At 47.4% G+C, this 15,777-nt stretch overlaps 1 pseudogene; it reads left to right on the forward strand.

Moving 5' to 3' along the window:
* The first annotated feature begins 2,993 nt into the window (after positions 1 to 2,993).
* LOC142045855 (transmembrane protein 17B-like) lies at positions 2,994 to 11,629 on the forward strand (annotated as a pseudogene).
* The last annotated feature ends 4,148 nt before the right edge of the window (positions 11,630 to 15,777 follow it).

The following is a 15,777-nucleotide window of genomic DNA, read 5'->3' on the forward strand; positions in this document are numbered from 1 at the left end:
TGTGAACAAAATGAGCCCTTGACCTTACTTACAGCTGTTTCCATCACTTCACACTGACTCTACCGACATTCTAGACTTCAGAGTGATATTTGGGGTTATTGTGTGTGGTTGTGTTGTGTTGATTCGTGTGTATGTGAGAGAAGGGTTGTGCTGGGAGATTTCTCTGTGTTGATTTGTGTGGGTGGCAGTTGGGCACAAAGGGGTGGCAGCTGAGCCACGTAATCCATAAACTGTGCAGTCACCCTCATACAACCAATGAAATTGTTGCGTGCAAATTAGCTGTAGAGTAATGATGGTGATTGGCTGAGTTCTCTGCTACCGCAATGGTGTGGGACACTTGCCGTAGCACAGATACATGCATTACACGGGTGTAATGTGTAAAGTCAAATGGCTGAGAACTTAAAATTGGAACCTAAGAGACTGCAAGACCCGGTGATGTCTGAACCTGCTGATCCTGCTGTGAGCTGGGTTAAACCTTCATAAAATAATCATAGAATATCAGGGTTGGAAGGGACCTCAGGAGGTCGTCTAGTCCAACCCCCTGCTCAAAGCAGGACCAATCCCCACACAGATTTTTACCCCAATTGGCCCCCTCAAGGATTGGACTCACAACTCTGGGTTTAGCAGGTCAATGCTCAAGCCAACCTTGTTATGGGCTGCGTTAAGCTCCTGCTTGAAACTGATGTGTGAGCACACCCTTTACATGAGGCAGCTGCAAGAGACAGAGCAGGGGTCACATCTAAAACAAGGCAAATAGAATCTGCCCAGAAACTACTACCAATGTGAGTTAAGGGGGGGGGGGGTTACGCACACACACAGAAACTCAGAACAGACAAGGGGCTAGAGGGAGAAGGGGAAGGGGCAAAAAGCAAGAACGTCAAGCACTGTGTCCTTGGTAAAAGTCAGAGAGAACTTTTTGGTGTGTTGGCTAAAGATGATTAGGGCTGTAAGGAACCTTTCCTTTAGTCCTGCGCTCAGAGAAGGACTTTGTATGTTCCTTGTAAGTAAACAAGACTGCATCAAAGAGGATATTCTGCTTCCACCTGGAACGTCCCTAAAGCCCCAGAATTTGACCAGCCACTCAGATCTAAAACAGGCAACAATATTCTGAATGAGAGGTGCTCTCATGCTTGTAGCTGATTCTATCACTTCAGACTGACTACAGACATTTTGGGCTTCAGAGTGATAATCCTGTAGTCTTAGTATATAAATACTGCAGACTTCATGTTTGTGCCAGCAGATAGCGCTCTTTATACGTACAGTACTAACTATATCCACATACAGAGGTACACATAAAATACAGCTGTGTAATTACAATTAGTCTAGCACCTCTCTTCCTAGGAGGCAACTGAATTCAACGGACAATAGAATCCTTGAGATGATCAAACAACTTAATAAAACTTCATCTGGCTGTGGTTTTATTTTGTTCCCCTTCCTGCTATTGCTCTTTGCAGAAGCTGGTCTTCTGTCTTCACCTCTGTCATCTTCTCGTGGTCATTGTGTGTTTGAGCGGCACACCTTGTATCTGCAGCAGAGTGGCTGGGCCCTCATCCCTTGAGGCCAATCGTTCAGTGGTTGCTCTGAGGAAACGAGGGTCGTAGAGTTGCACTCTGTCACGTAGGACCCTGGTGCTATTCCCTCCACCCACCGCCTCCATCACTAGGGCATGGCTGTACCTTGGCGCAGTCCTAGATGGAGTTCAGGGTCCATCCTGATGCGTCTCTCTCAATAATATTTGACTTGCTGCCACTAATATTTAATTTCTTCCGTCACATTTTCCGCTACTGCTGGCTCCTGTGGCCTAGGAGGAGAAGGACTCACTGCCCACATGAGTCATTGCAACCCCACTGGAGCTAGCTGTGAATTGGGCCCTGAGCCGGACCTGCTCAGCTCAACAGGCTGCTGAGCCATTCTAACTGCCCACTTCTCTCCAACCAACATTCCTCCCACTAGGGCTACGGAGTCCCACAGCCAGTGGCCACAGCACTCACCGAGGAGCTCACCTGGGTAGCCTATATGATGCCTGAAGGTAGTTGCTAGGTGAGGCACAGGTGTAAGTTAAGGCAGTAATGCAATGAGCTTACAAGCCTCAACAACTGTAAGGCAATAGCTTAGCTAAACTTATCTAAGGCCCAAGGCCTAAAAAGCCTTAACACTGGAGTAGCAAACCTGGTGTAACCCTGGATCAGAAGACAGCACAAGGCAGAGTGCTGTAGGGACTAAACTGCTGACAGGTAACCACAAGATGCTACTTTATGCCAGTTTGGGGTGTTTAAAGTCAGGAACATCAGCAGATGTCTGACCACAAGAATACCATGGTCATTGATTGATGTATACGCTAATAAGCTTGAGGTAAAAGGATTAATAAGCTATGGGAGAAGGGCACCCCAGCATCAGTAGAGGGAGGATCTACAAATAAGAAAAAGAGGCTGAACTCCTTTCCTTTAGGCAGAGTGGCATCAGCATAACACATTATAACAGCTGTCTCCTGGCCTGCAAACCTGGGGCCATGCTTAGATGACAGCCCCTGGTGACGGTGAAGATAACTGACACATCAGGCTGTTCAGCAAGGGCTGGGGCAGGTCTGTGTATTATCTCTAACTGCCTTGCTGGGTTAGAGTCTTCATGGCTTTGTGAGCTGTATTCACAAAATTATAAACATTGTGTGATTTCCAAAGTGTGTGTGTTACAGCCATGCACAGCAGGGCTCCCACTGAACAGGCATTCTGGGAATATGGGGCCTGATCTAGCAGAACCTACCATATTTCTGAGTGCTAACTGGGGAAACTGAATCAGTAATATAGTCACTATCCAATCGATAGATCAGGCAACACCTGCCCAGGGCTTTCTTTTCCCTTCTGTGCTAACTCCCACCACAGCATAGGACATTTATCCCCAGTTACAGCTTGGAAGGGCAGCTCTATAATCTAATTAAAGCCAAATTAATACCATCTTATGCAGATCAGGAGGGAGAGCGGGCTCAGATGGCGCCGATGGCTCTGCCTCACAATGTCCGAAGGGGCTTGACAACTTTCAGTGGATCGCTGTTCATTGACAATAAAACTGGGGATTGCGGAGCTGCCCAGATCTACCCTCCAGGTACAGTTCTCAGCAGTACAGTAATCCTGGGGCCCGGGTCAGGGGCTGGGCGCTCTCTGCTCTGCCTGCCCCAGATCCAGTGTGGATTAAGCACAGCTTACGAGGGCTCTGCTTCAGGACTGTGGTTGGGTGTTTGCTGTTGCTTTTACTGCTGCAAAGTCAAAATGGGCTTTGCTTTATTCCATGAATAGCTGTGTTTGTCTCCTACCCTGAGAGAGGCAGAACTCTGCGCGGCACAAGCACCGGCCTTCCTGGCCTGCCCTATGTGCTGTGTGCTCACTCTGAGGCGCCTTACACAACACAGTGCATGGTGAAGGAGATGGGCTCCAAGTGAGGAAGGGAGCGGGATGGGTGCACAGGCAGGGAGCCTCTTTGTATTATCCTTGTCCCGCCAGGTGTGCCGTGAAGAGATTGCAAAGGTTGGGATTGTTTAGGATGAAGAGGCCAGAAGTAAGGATAGAGGTGGACAGGTTGATCAGGAACAAGTCTCTGGCCCGTGTTATACAGGTCAGACTAGATGATCACAGTGGTGGCCTTGGAATCTATTAACCCTACTAACCTTTCTCCTAATACAAGAACAAGGGGCATTTAGTGAAACTGAGGCAGCAAGTAGAAAACTGGTAAAAATGGAATTTGTTTTACACCATCATATGATTAACTTGCAGAGCCCCCTGCCATTTATATTGCTGATGCCAGGATGTTGGTGGGAATCATAAAAGCATCAGCCATGTATGTGGATAATGTGAAAATCCACATTTCCATTAGAGAGGATTAAAAAAACTGGAGGGATCTAAACCCACAAGCCAATCTTGAAAGGGGTCACTGTGAAACCTCATCAGGAACACCGCCGGGGGAGTTCCTGTACTTTCCACATTAGCAGCTGGTGCCAACGACTGCATGGGCCTGGCCTGATCCCCTGGGGAGGGGCCATGCTCCTGTGTTCAGAAACAGTATCTATGTGCCATGCAGAGCAGGCTGCATTCTCAGGTTTGTTCTTCAGTAAAATGCCAATTTTGTGGGACAGGTTCTTCCCTGCGAGACTGGGATTTGCAGTGTGGTAATGGGAGAGCCTGCTTACCTTGTGCCTTTTCATTCCTGCCTAGGGCATGAGGTGCTGTCCAGCCTGCCCCTCCAGATGCTGCTATTCTTCAATGTCTTCTACTTCCCATTCTGGTGCCTGTCCGAGGGGATAATGCTGGCATTAAAGGTACCATATAACCAGGGATGTTAGAACTGGGCAGATGAGTGAAGTCCCACCTAATGCGTTCCTTCAGCGCCCAAGCAACTGCACGACTGCCCTTTCTAGGCAGGCTGCCAGCTAAGCCTGTGTTCAGGCCCAGGTTTATCGAGCAGAAAGGGTTTTTGTCAACCAACAGCCTTTTGCAAAAACTCTTTCTCAAACTGAGCTTTTAGAAAGTTTTTGGTTTTCATCCATTTTTGCATGAGATTTTTATCAAAACTTTCTTGAACCTGTTTCCATGCCAGCCATCAAAATCTTTCCTTTCCCAAAACATAAAATGAGTCCATTTCAAACCCTGAGAAATGGAAACTCCTGTCAAATGGCAAAACTTCTTGTGCGCCTCTTATGTTTTCATTTGGTTTAAATGTCCCAGGCCAGGGGAGGTCTAAGAGATCTGCCTGATCCATCCCATGTGCAAGAAGCATCCCTCTGCAGGGTACTGGGCCATGGGCAGTCAGGTTTAGTGGTGGGAGTGAGAGTTCAGCCTATTGGTTAGAGCTGGGTCCAGGGTGGGCAGAGTCTGGGAAATGAGCCAAGGGTCAGCGCTGGAGAGACAGAAACAGTCTAGCGGAGAAATATCTAATATGGCTGGAAGATGAAGCTAGACAAATTCAGACTGGAAATAAGGTGCAAATTTTTAACTGCGACAGTAATTAAATCCTTGGAACGATTTACCAAGGGCCATGGTGGATTCTCCATCACTCACAATTTTTAAATTAGGATTGGATGTTTTTCTGAATGATCTGCTCTAGGAATTATTTTGGTGGTCAGATGGATGATCACAATGATCCCTTCTGACCTTGGACTCTGTGAATCCATGAATCTGGGCTTGCAGCAGAGCCAGGCTTGGGGCAGCCTAATGAGCACAGCTGGCCTGTAGTCCACTGCCTGACTGACTGGAAAGTCAGCAGACCAGCTGTTAAGCCCAGCAGCAGCAGTTGTCATCATCGCTGTTCATGCTGCGACAGCCCCTGTCCTGCCTTGCCTCATTCTAGCTCACCCCCTTCTGACTCTTGGCTCCAATTTCTGATTTTTGGCTCTGACCCTGGGCTCCGGCACCTGACCTCTGACTCTGGATTTAACCACTGGTCATGACTGCCCATGTCCCAGTCCCTGACAAGGGACGCAGCAGTGGCACGGTAACAGTAAGGGAGGCAGATGAAGTGGATGGGGAGTGAATATATGGAGCGATGGGGTGGGAGGGGTTTGTGTTGGGGCTGGTGCCAGGTGTGGGGCTGGTGGGATGAAATGGGGATGGTCTGTCACTATTGCCCTCCTGTTACAGTACAGCCTGCTGCCCTGTTACTACCAGTTCCTCCTTGTTGCTGCCTTCCTGATTCTCACATTAGTTGAAGGGTTACGCTTGTATCTTGGATACATTGGAAATCTGCAAGAAAAGGTAAGAACTGACTCAAGGCCTGGCCAGGCTAGTGGCCAGGGCATGGCAGCTACAGGTCCCCATCAAACTCTGCTTCATCACTTCAGCTCTGGAAAGTGTGCTGGTCACAGCTCCCTTGCAGGGGAAAGGGCAAATAATGACTTGTATAATGGAGTGGAGCATGTGCTTATAGCATCCGTGGATAACACCAAGCTGAGATGGGTTGCACTCATTTTGGAGGGCAGAATTTGAATTCATAACAACCTTGACAAATTGCAGAATTGGTCTGAAATAAAAAAAAGATGAAATTCAATATAGAGAAGTGCAAAATACTCCCTTAAGAAGGAAAAAAAATGCATAATTTCAAGAGGGAGAATAACTGGCTAGTTGGTAGTACTGTTGAAAAGGATGTCGGGGTTACAGTAGATCACAAATTAAATTTGAGTTTGCAATGTGATGCAGTTGGTAAAAAGTAGGACTGTCAAACAATTAAACAATGAATTGCGTGATTAAAACAAATAAATCGCAATTCATCACTCTGATAAACAATAATAGAATACCATTTATTTAAATATTTTTTGATGTTTTCCACATTTTCAAATTTATTTATTTAAATGACAACACAGAATACAAAGTGTACAATGCTCACTTTATAATTATTTTTATTACAAATATTTGCACTGTAAAAAACAAATATTTTTAGTATTAGTATATTAGTGTTTTTCAATTCACCTAATATAAGTGCTATAGTGCAATCTTCATGAAAGTTGACCTTACAAATGTAGAATTATGTACAAAAAATAACTGCATTTAAAAATAAAACAATGTAAAACTTTGGAGCCTACATGTCCACTCAGTCCTACTTCTTATTCAGCCAATTGCTCAGACAAACAAGGTTGTTTATATTTTCAGGAGATGTTGCTGCCTGCTTCTTGTTTACAATATCACCTGAAAGTGAGAACAGGCATTCGCATGGCACTGTTGTAGCTGGAGTCACAACATATTTACATGCTAGATACGATAATGATTCATATGTTCCTTCATGCTTCACCCAGCATTTCAGAGGACATGCTTCCATGCCAATGATGGGTTCTGCTTGTTAACTATCCAAAGCAGTGCAAACTCACGCATGTTCATTTTCATCTTCTGAGTCAGATGCCACCAATGAAAGGTTGATTTTTCTTTTGGTGGTTCGGGTTCTGTAGTTTCCTCATTGGGCTGGTGCTCTTTTAAGACTTCTGAAAACATGCTCCGCACCTCGTCCCTCTCCGATTTTGGAAGGCACTTCAGATTTTTAAACTTGCTTCGAGTGCTATAGCTATCTTTAGAAATCTCACATTGGTACTGTGACAGGGTGCTGGGCAAAGGGTTGCTGGTTCAGCCCTCTGTCACGTCAGCTTCCATTTAAGGGGATAGATTAGAGCTGGCTGGAGATAACTTGGCCCTAATCAGGGAGGCAGAGACAGCTGCTGCCTAATTAGCCAAGGGCTGTATAAAAACCTCAGGGAAAGGAAGCCAAGAAGGGAGCAGAAAGAAAGGGAAAGGCAGGGAGTGGAAGCAGGGAGGTAGCTCTTTTCTGCCTTCCGATGGTGAAGGGCTAACTGGTCATGGTGAAATGATGGTAGAAGTAAGCCTGTGAATGAACTTTACCAGTGGATACTCACCCCAGGATCTGAGTGATTTTGTGGAATTAGCAGAGGCAGGAGCCAAGGGGGCCCTGCCATGCTCTGCTACAGGTACCTTCTTTGCATTTTGACAAATCTGTAATGAAAGAGTTCTTAAATTGAACATGTGCTGGGTTGTCATAACATGAAATATATGGTAGAATGTAGGTAAAACAGAACAAGAAACACAGAATTCTCCTAGAAGGCATTTAGTCACAAATTTAATTAACACATTTTTGTTTTAAATGAGCATGAGTGGCATGGAAGCATGTCCTCTGTGTGATGGGTTGGACCCCCTCAATCCCGGTATGTCAGCTGATGTACTGGGGTTTCACAGCTCCTCCTGTTTCACCAGCCTGGACTCCCTCTCCCTGTTTTGCTGAATTAGGCTCTCTGGTCTCTTGCAACACACACACACACACCTCCCACCCCAGCTGTAGCAGCTCTCTATGGGAAGACTTGGCTAGGAAATTGCCCAGCACTCACGTGCAGCTCCCCTCTGGAGCGTACACCCAAGATGATATTGTCTTGCACTGTGTAAAAGATCTGCACAGCGCAAGCTCATAAAAATTTGCCCTCTCCCTCAATATGGAGAGAGTTGCACACCTTCTACCTGCTTCCCAGATATAAATTGCACAAACTGGGTTATGTTATAAACAAGAAATAAGTTTATTAACTACAAAAGGTACATTTTAAGTTGTTAGAAGGGATAGCAAATAGAACAAACCAGATTGCTGAGTAAATAAAACAAAACACACAAACTAAGCTTAATACTCTACAAACAGAGGTTACAAAATGTAGTTTCTCACCCTAAACGTTGTTTAAGCTACAGAAACTCTGCAACCTGCCTAGAGTTACAGTTATTTCTCTTTACAGAGTAGACTCCTGTCTTAGTCTGGATTCAGCCCTTGCCTTTGCCTCAGCTTAGTTCCTTTGTCCCGTCAGGTACTTTCAGCAGCCTTTCCTCTTGGGTGGGAAGGCAAAGGACAAGAGTGTTGGATTGACTTACTTCTTAGTCTTAAATAGAATTTACATAAGGCGGGAGGCCTCTGTTTCCAGGGCAAAAGTACCAGCAGTGTCTGAGGTGGTACTTTACACCAGCTGATTTTATCACTTAACCTTGCAGTGTCAAAGCAACATCCCAGGACACTTCTCAGGAAGGAGACAGATTAGTATCTTCAAAGTCTTATTGTTTCCTCCTAATGGCCCTTCAAGGCTGATGGCCTGCTGTCTGGTGGGTGTTTCCCAAGCACATGCTGATTTGTAATGGTTACATAGTCAATATTCCTAACTTTAGATACAGAAATGATACATGCATACAAATTGGATAATCACACTCCGTAAATCATAACCTTTCCAATGATATCTTTCAAGGCCCATCTCGCATGAAATATATCTTAGTTATGCCATATTCATATTATAAGCATATTTCTATAAAGAATATGCAGCATCACGTCACACTCTGGAATGGGGGCCAAAGCATGAAGAGGCATATGAATGTTTAGCATACCTGACACACACATACTTAGCAATGCCAGCTACAATAGTGCTATGCAAACACCTGTTCTCATTTTCAGGTGACAATGGAAATTCAACCAGGTGGGGGAAAAAACATCAGGGTTTCCTTCCACATAAATCTCAGCTGTAAATGTTTTCAAGAGGGGGACTGAAACTATAAAAAAGAGAGACGAACATCCCAAGGATCCCCACCTCCTCCTGCCCATTGCATTCACAGCACCTGAAGCGATAAAGGAAGCATTCATTGGATTCTGGGAGAAGGGATCCTGACCAAAGAAATGTGGTCAGCAAAACTGCTAAAAGCATGTGATGAGAAAACTTTGCTTTGAATTTAACAGAATTTGTTAGGCACCAGTTGCATTTTATCTTTATTTTTCTTGTAACCTTTTCTGACTTTTATGCCTCATTACTTGTACCCACTTAAAATCTCTCTCTTTGTGATTAATAAGCTTGTTTTATCTAATCCAGCAGGTTTAAACTGAAGTGCCTGGGAAACCCTATTTGGGGTGGCAAGTTGTGTGCATTTTATTTCTATTAAAGAAATAATGGACTTGTAGTGTCCAGGAGAGGGCTTGGCAGTACAGGACAGACATATCTGGGGAGGGGGGAATCTAGGGTTGGGGGGTGTTGGGGTCACTCTGCAGTAAGACCCAAGGTGTGGCTGGCTATCTGAAGCACACACGCAGACATAGCTGGGTGTGACTTGCATGCTAAAGGCTGCTTGTGACCAGTCCAGGCTAGAGGCTATAGCGGCAAGGCATTGTAAAGGGCACCCCAGGTAGGAGGGCAGGGATGACGAAGCCACTCATTGGTCTGGATTGTACCCTGAGTATGTCTCACTGAGCGCCTCTCAGTCTTTAATGTATTCATCTGCACAACCCCCTGTGGGGTAGGAAGCACTGTTATCCTCATTGTACAGCTTGGGAGCGGAGACAGATGGCTTGTCTGGACAGCAAGTGGCAAGCGAGGGTGTAACTTATCTCACATTAGCCTGCCAAGCATTCACTGGCGATATGGACCTGCTGCCATGCACTAACAGTTCCCTAGCGATCTTTGATCTACGTGTATTTCAAGGCCCACTATGAAACTTTTAGTGCACAGCAGCAGGGTCCACGTGGTCACTTAGTGCTCAGCAAAACCGAGTGTAAATCTATCTTGCACTATTTGTCCACACAAGCCCTAAGTCATGCAGAAAGTCTGTGGCAGAGAAGAGAATCAAACCCAAGTCTTCCAAGTGGCAGGTTAATATCCTACCCACTGAGCCACACTGTCCTAGCTCAGCAAGACCTGTTAATGTATTTGACTCAAGTGGTCCACTATTGTCATAAACAGATAGCTAAGGGTTAATGTTTCTTTCACCTGTAAAGGGTTAACAAAGGGAACCAAACACCTGACCAGAGGACCAATCAGGAAACCGGATTTTTCAAAGCTCAGGGAGGAATGTTTGGGTCTGTGTCTTTTGTCTGTCTCTCAGCTATGAGAGGGATCTTTCTATCTTCAAGCTTCTAATCTTCAGTTTCCAAGTTGTGAGTACAAAGGTAGAAAAACAATAGGCTGTTTTTTGTTTTTTTTTTTTGTATTTACATGTGTGTAGTTGCTGGAATGTTTAAATTGTATTTCTTTTTGAATAAGGCTGTTTATTCATTTTTTCTTTTAAGCAATTGACCCTGTATTATTGTCACCTTGATACAGAGAATATTTTTATGTCTTTTTCTTTCTTTTTATATAAAGCTTTCTTTTTAAAACCTGTTTGAGTTTTCTCTGGTTAAGGCTAAGGAACGAAGGGAGGGGAAAATCTCTTTGTGTTAGAGCTTGACTAGGTTTGAATCTGCATAGCCTCTGGGTGAGGGGGAGAGACTCTTAATCTCTCTGGTTGTGTTTCAAGGAATTGAAGCGGGAAAATCTGGGGAGGGTAAAGAGGGGGAAGGGAAGTGGGTTATTTCCCTTTGTTGTAGACTCAGGGCATCTGAGTCTTGGGGTTCCCCAGGGAAGGTTTTGGGGAGACCAGAGTGAGCCAAACACTGGAATTTTTGGCTGGTGGCAGCGCTATCAGATCTAAGCTGGTAATTAAGCTTAGAGGAGTTTATGCTAGTACCTCATATTTGAACTCTAAGGTTCAGCCACTGGAGGCTAAGCAGATACAAGCAAAGGAGAGAGTGAAATGTGGGAGCAATCCTTTTATAGGGATGCTCAGGGGGAATGGCCAAGTTTCTGCATAGACATTCCCCAGTTCCTGGCTCCAGGTCCTACACAGTGATCTGTGTCTCACTTCGCACATTCTCTTGAGGTCCCAGCCCCAAAGCCTCGGGCTGCGTGCTGCTCTTTGTCGCATTTGAATGTGTTTTGTTTTCAGTTCTTCTCTCAGCTTTCCTTTGCTTCTGCAGGTACCTGAAACTGGCTGGATTCGCTGCTGCTTCCTGTCCTTCCTGATACAGCTCCCCCTCCTGGCTTTTCCTCCTCAACGGATGACGCACATCCATTCTGCCTGCACCTGGAGACAAGCTGTGGCAATCATTTACCTGGGGTTTCTTGCCTCGAGATCACAGCTGCCTCTTCTTTGCACTTAAATGTGATTGACAAGGCAGTTTGCTACATCAGTTCTACCTGAAACAATTTGAGGATGCAGGCAGACCGTGACAATTGGGGCATAGCGTGAGCCAGGGCAGGCAGCCCCAGGCAGGCATGGTAGCATGGCAGCAGGAGAGAGAAGGGAGTTGTGATACTATGTGAATGTGGTCCTGTGGGCAGCGAAGCCATAGCGCCAGAACAGGCCTTCCTTGCATTAACGTGTCCCCATTGACTGAAGTATTTGTTTGCTGGAATGCTTTAAAATAAATGTCAGAGACGAGAGCGCTGGCCTATACGAACATCCTTCCAGTGGTGTGCAAGTATCAGAGGGGTAGCCCTGTTCAGTCTGGATCTGTAAAAGCAGCAAAATCCTGTGGCACCTTATAAGACTAACAGATGTTTTCTGGAGCAGAGCTTCATGGGTGAATACCCACTTCGTCGATGCATGTAGTAGAAATTTCCAGGGGCAGGTATATATATGCAAGCAAGCTTAGAGATAACGAGCGTTAATTTAGTCAGGAGGATGAGGGCCCTGTTCTAGCAGTTGAGGTGTGAAAACCAAGGGAGGAGAAAACTGGTTTTGTAGTTGGGCAAGCCCATTTGCAGTCAAATTTGACACCATCAGCTCAGGATTAAACAAAGACTGCAAATGGCTTGCCAACTACAAAACCAGTTTCTCCTCCCTTGGTTTTCACACCTCAACTGCTAGAACAGGGCCTCATCCTCCCTGACTAAATTAACCTCGTTATCTCTAGCTTGCTTGCATATATATACCTGCCCCTGGAAATTTCTACTACATGCATCCGACGAAGTGGGTATTCACCCATGAAAGCTCATGCTCCAAAACATCTGTTAGTCTATAAGGTGCCACAGGATTCTTTGTTGCTTCCAGTGGTGGGAGCTTCAGGGCTAACAGGGTTAATTCAAGGGTCTTTCAGATGACTGAGACAAAGTTGGAGAATGTTGGTGCTGCAGTTGGGCACGGAAATTAAACTGGCTTTGAGTGACAGAAGGGTTTAGCGCCCTACCTCTGGCTCCAGTGGGAGATGCAAGAGGCTCGGCTCAGCACCAATGAAAGGCAGCCAGAGCCATTTAGGTGCCTAATTCCAGGTATGCAGCCTGGAAAATGCCAGCCCTAGTATATTGTGAAGAGTTTGCGTGGCAGATTGTTTGCGCGGTGGAGCTGCCACATGAGGGGTTTACACCCTCTAGCTGCCCTGGAGAGGAACTCCCCATGCTGCCGCAGAGGGTGCAACGCCCCCCTACCCCAGGCCCCTAAATGAGCCCAATTGCTTGAGCTTGGAGCAGAGTGAGCTGAACTTCCCCCTTGGAGAGGAAGATTTTCTGCTAGGCAGGTGCTGCTTTGCATGCAGGGAGTTAAAAGCATTTTAAGATACCAGGAAATAATTTGTGCCAAATGACTTGAGATTTTCCTAAACCACAACAAAGTGTCAGTAGTTTCCTGCCTGAATGCAGTACCTGGTGGGAGGCGACAGCAATGGGTTGCAATGGTGGGTGTGTCTCCTCAAGCCAGCGCGTTTCATGGGGCCTGGTCTGAAACACCAGTTTACATTCTCCACTTCAGCTGAATAGTGGCTCACAGGTGCTCTTAAAATTAGACTCAGCTAGTTGGTGCATTTACACTTGAGCTTAAACTTAGTCAACTGAAGTCAGTGGGAGCTTTATGTGAGTGAGGACTGGGGGATCAGACCCTTGTAGATGGCTTTGTTACATGGGTATGTTTTAATATGTGGGGGGTCTTAGAAAAAACAGCAATAGTTGCCTGTTAAAGAAAGATGAAACTGTCCTCTTCCTAGGGGAGTGAATGCAAAACTTCCACTGATGCATCAGGGCAGGCTGGGCCACAGCACACGTGATTATGACCAGTTGGAAATGCACTGCCCATTCTAAAATCTCAGGGATGTGTCTTTAGCTATTGTACTGAATTCATTGGAGTTCCATTTTTTTCACGTTCTCTGTGTATATATATCTCCCTACTGTGTTTTCCACTGCATGCATCCGATGAAGTGTGTTTTAGCCCATGAAAGGTTATGCTCAAATAAATGTTAGTTTCTAAGTTGCCACAAGTAGTCCTGTTCTTTTTGCTAGTATGAAAAAAGAAGCTGTCGGGATATTGTAGAACCAAGGGTCTACAGAGTTCCAGCAGAGACAGTCACTCACTAAATCACCTGCAGGGATTGTCAGTGCAACCTGCACTCCAGAAGCCCTATTTATTGGGGAAAATGCCATCATTCCAAATCACTTGACTGCCAGGAGGCCAGTTGGCCAATCATTACTGCAATTTTTACTTTTTTCCCCATTTTTCTGGCAGCTCCCAGTTAGTATCAGAACAAATGGAAAGTAGAGGTGGTTGGAAAAGAAAAACCATTTCATAAAAACATGTTTTTGTTTCCCCAGGCCAATGGACCACTATTTCCATTATTTAAAAGTTTTCACATTTTTTTCTGAAAATGTTCCCCTTGAGCGGATCCTTGCAAATATTCAGGCAGCACAAAGGGTGTTAAAACCACCTACATCTGCGTGGCACGGAAGTGACTGCAAAAAGCACAACCAGCACCTACATTCCCCAGCAGCCCTGGTGTAGGGGATGGGGAAGGTGCTGTCAGCTGTAACTGAGGGCTTGTCTACACCTATAGCAATGCAGCGTTTAGTGAAGATGCTACCTATGCAGTTAATCCTCCTCCCCAAGAGGCGGTAGCATGTCGATTGGAGAAGCCCTCCCCTTGACACAGCACTCTCTGTACCAAGGGTAGGTTGGTATAACTAAATGGCTCGGGGTGTGCATTTTCCATACCCCCAAGTGACACAGTTATATTGCCAAGAGTTGGTGCTCTATATCAAGCAAGAGAGCACAGCCATGTACCAGGGCTGAGGGTAGCAGAGAAGGGATACAGAGGTCACAGCAGGGGTTGGGGTGTGGCCTAGCCAGGCTGACAGGCATGGCCAGGGTGGAGCCAGGACCCTGATGCCTCAGTAGGGCTGGAGGTGGGGCACTGGGGGCACAGCAGGGCTGGGAGGTGTGGTGGGGTGTTATCATAAGCATCTTTCCCAAATCTGGACCTTAGCGTCCAAAATCTGCGTGCTTAGCATGAACCCTTCTAAGCTTACTTACCAGCTTAGCTTTGATCTTGCTGCCACCATCCAAAAATTCCAGGGTTTTGGCCCCCTCTGGTCTCCCCAAACCTTCTTTGGGGGACCCCAAGACTCAGAAGCCCTGAGCCTACACGCGCTGCTCCGCGGCTGAGCTCCGCAGCCGGGGCCGGCTGGGCGGCCGTTTGACCCAAGCCCCGGCGGGGCCGGGGCCCAGCTTGCTCCGCAGCGGCAAACATCAGGCAGCGCCAAGCCGGGCCCGCACGCGCAACACCGCGGCCGGTCACGAAGCCGCGCCTATGGCCACTGACGACCAATGAGAAGGGTGAGCGCGGCTCACGGTTCTAATGATAGAACCACGTCAGCGATCAAGGGGCCGCCTAAAGGGCAGGCGCCGCTCCAGCTGTTGTCGCTGCCAATGGCAACTCTTCGGCGCGGCCCCGCCCAGTCCCGCTGTGCGCCCAGTATCGGTCCCCGCCACAGCCCCAACCTGCTTGCCGCCCCCAAGTATCCGGTCTCGGCCCTCACCCCTGCGTGTGCCCCCAGTAGCCCCCCCTCCCTGCTGTGCCTCCAGATATGTAACGCGCCTCACCGCGTCCCCACCTTCCCGTGTGCCCCAGTATTCGCGATCTCACTCGACCTCCTGCTGTGCCCCCCTTCCGCGCTGTCCCTGCCCCCTGCGTGCCCAGTGCCCCCTCCTCTGCGCCCTGCCCCTTCGTGTGCTCCCAAGTATCAAGTCTCACGGTCACTCCTGCTGTGCCCCCTCCCTGCTGGCGCCCAGTACCTCACCAGGACTCCGCCGTCAGCTCTCTGTGACCCCCACTCGCTGCCTCAGATCACGGGTCTGGCTCACCTGCCTGGCTCCCAGTGCCCCCCCTTCCCTGCTGGCCCCAGTATCAACGTCGCCGGTCATGCCTGCTGTGCCCTCCCCCTTCCTGCTGTGCCCCAGTATGTCCCCGCCTTCCTGCTGTTGCTCCAGTATGCACGGTCTCCGCAGTCACCCTGCTGTGCCCCCCCCCTTCCCTGCTGTGCTCCCCAGTAACACGGTCTCGCGGTCACTCGCTGTGCCCCCTTCCCTGCTGTGCCCCCATGCCCCCCCTTCCCGCTGTGCTCCAGTATCACGGTCTCGCCCGGCACTCCTGCTGTCCCCCCCTCCCTGCTGTCCCAAGTATCACGTCTCGCGGTCAACTCTGCTGTCC

The sequence above is a fragment of the Chelonoidis abingdonii genome, chromosome 22, assembly GCF_003597395.2.
Source record: "Chelonoidis abingdonii isolate Lonesome George chromosome 22, CheloAbing_2.0, whole genome shotgun sequence".
Lineage (NCBI taxonomy): Eukaryota > Metazoa > Chordata > Testudines > Testudinidae > Chelonoidis > Chelonoidis abingdonii.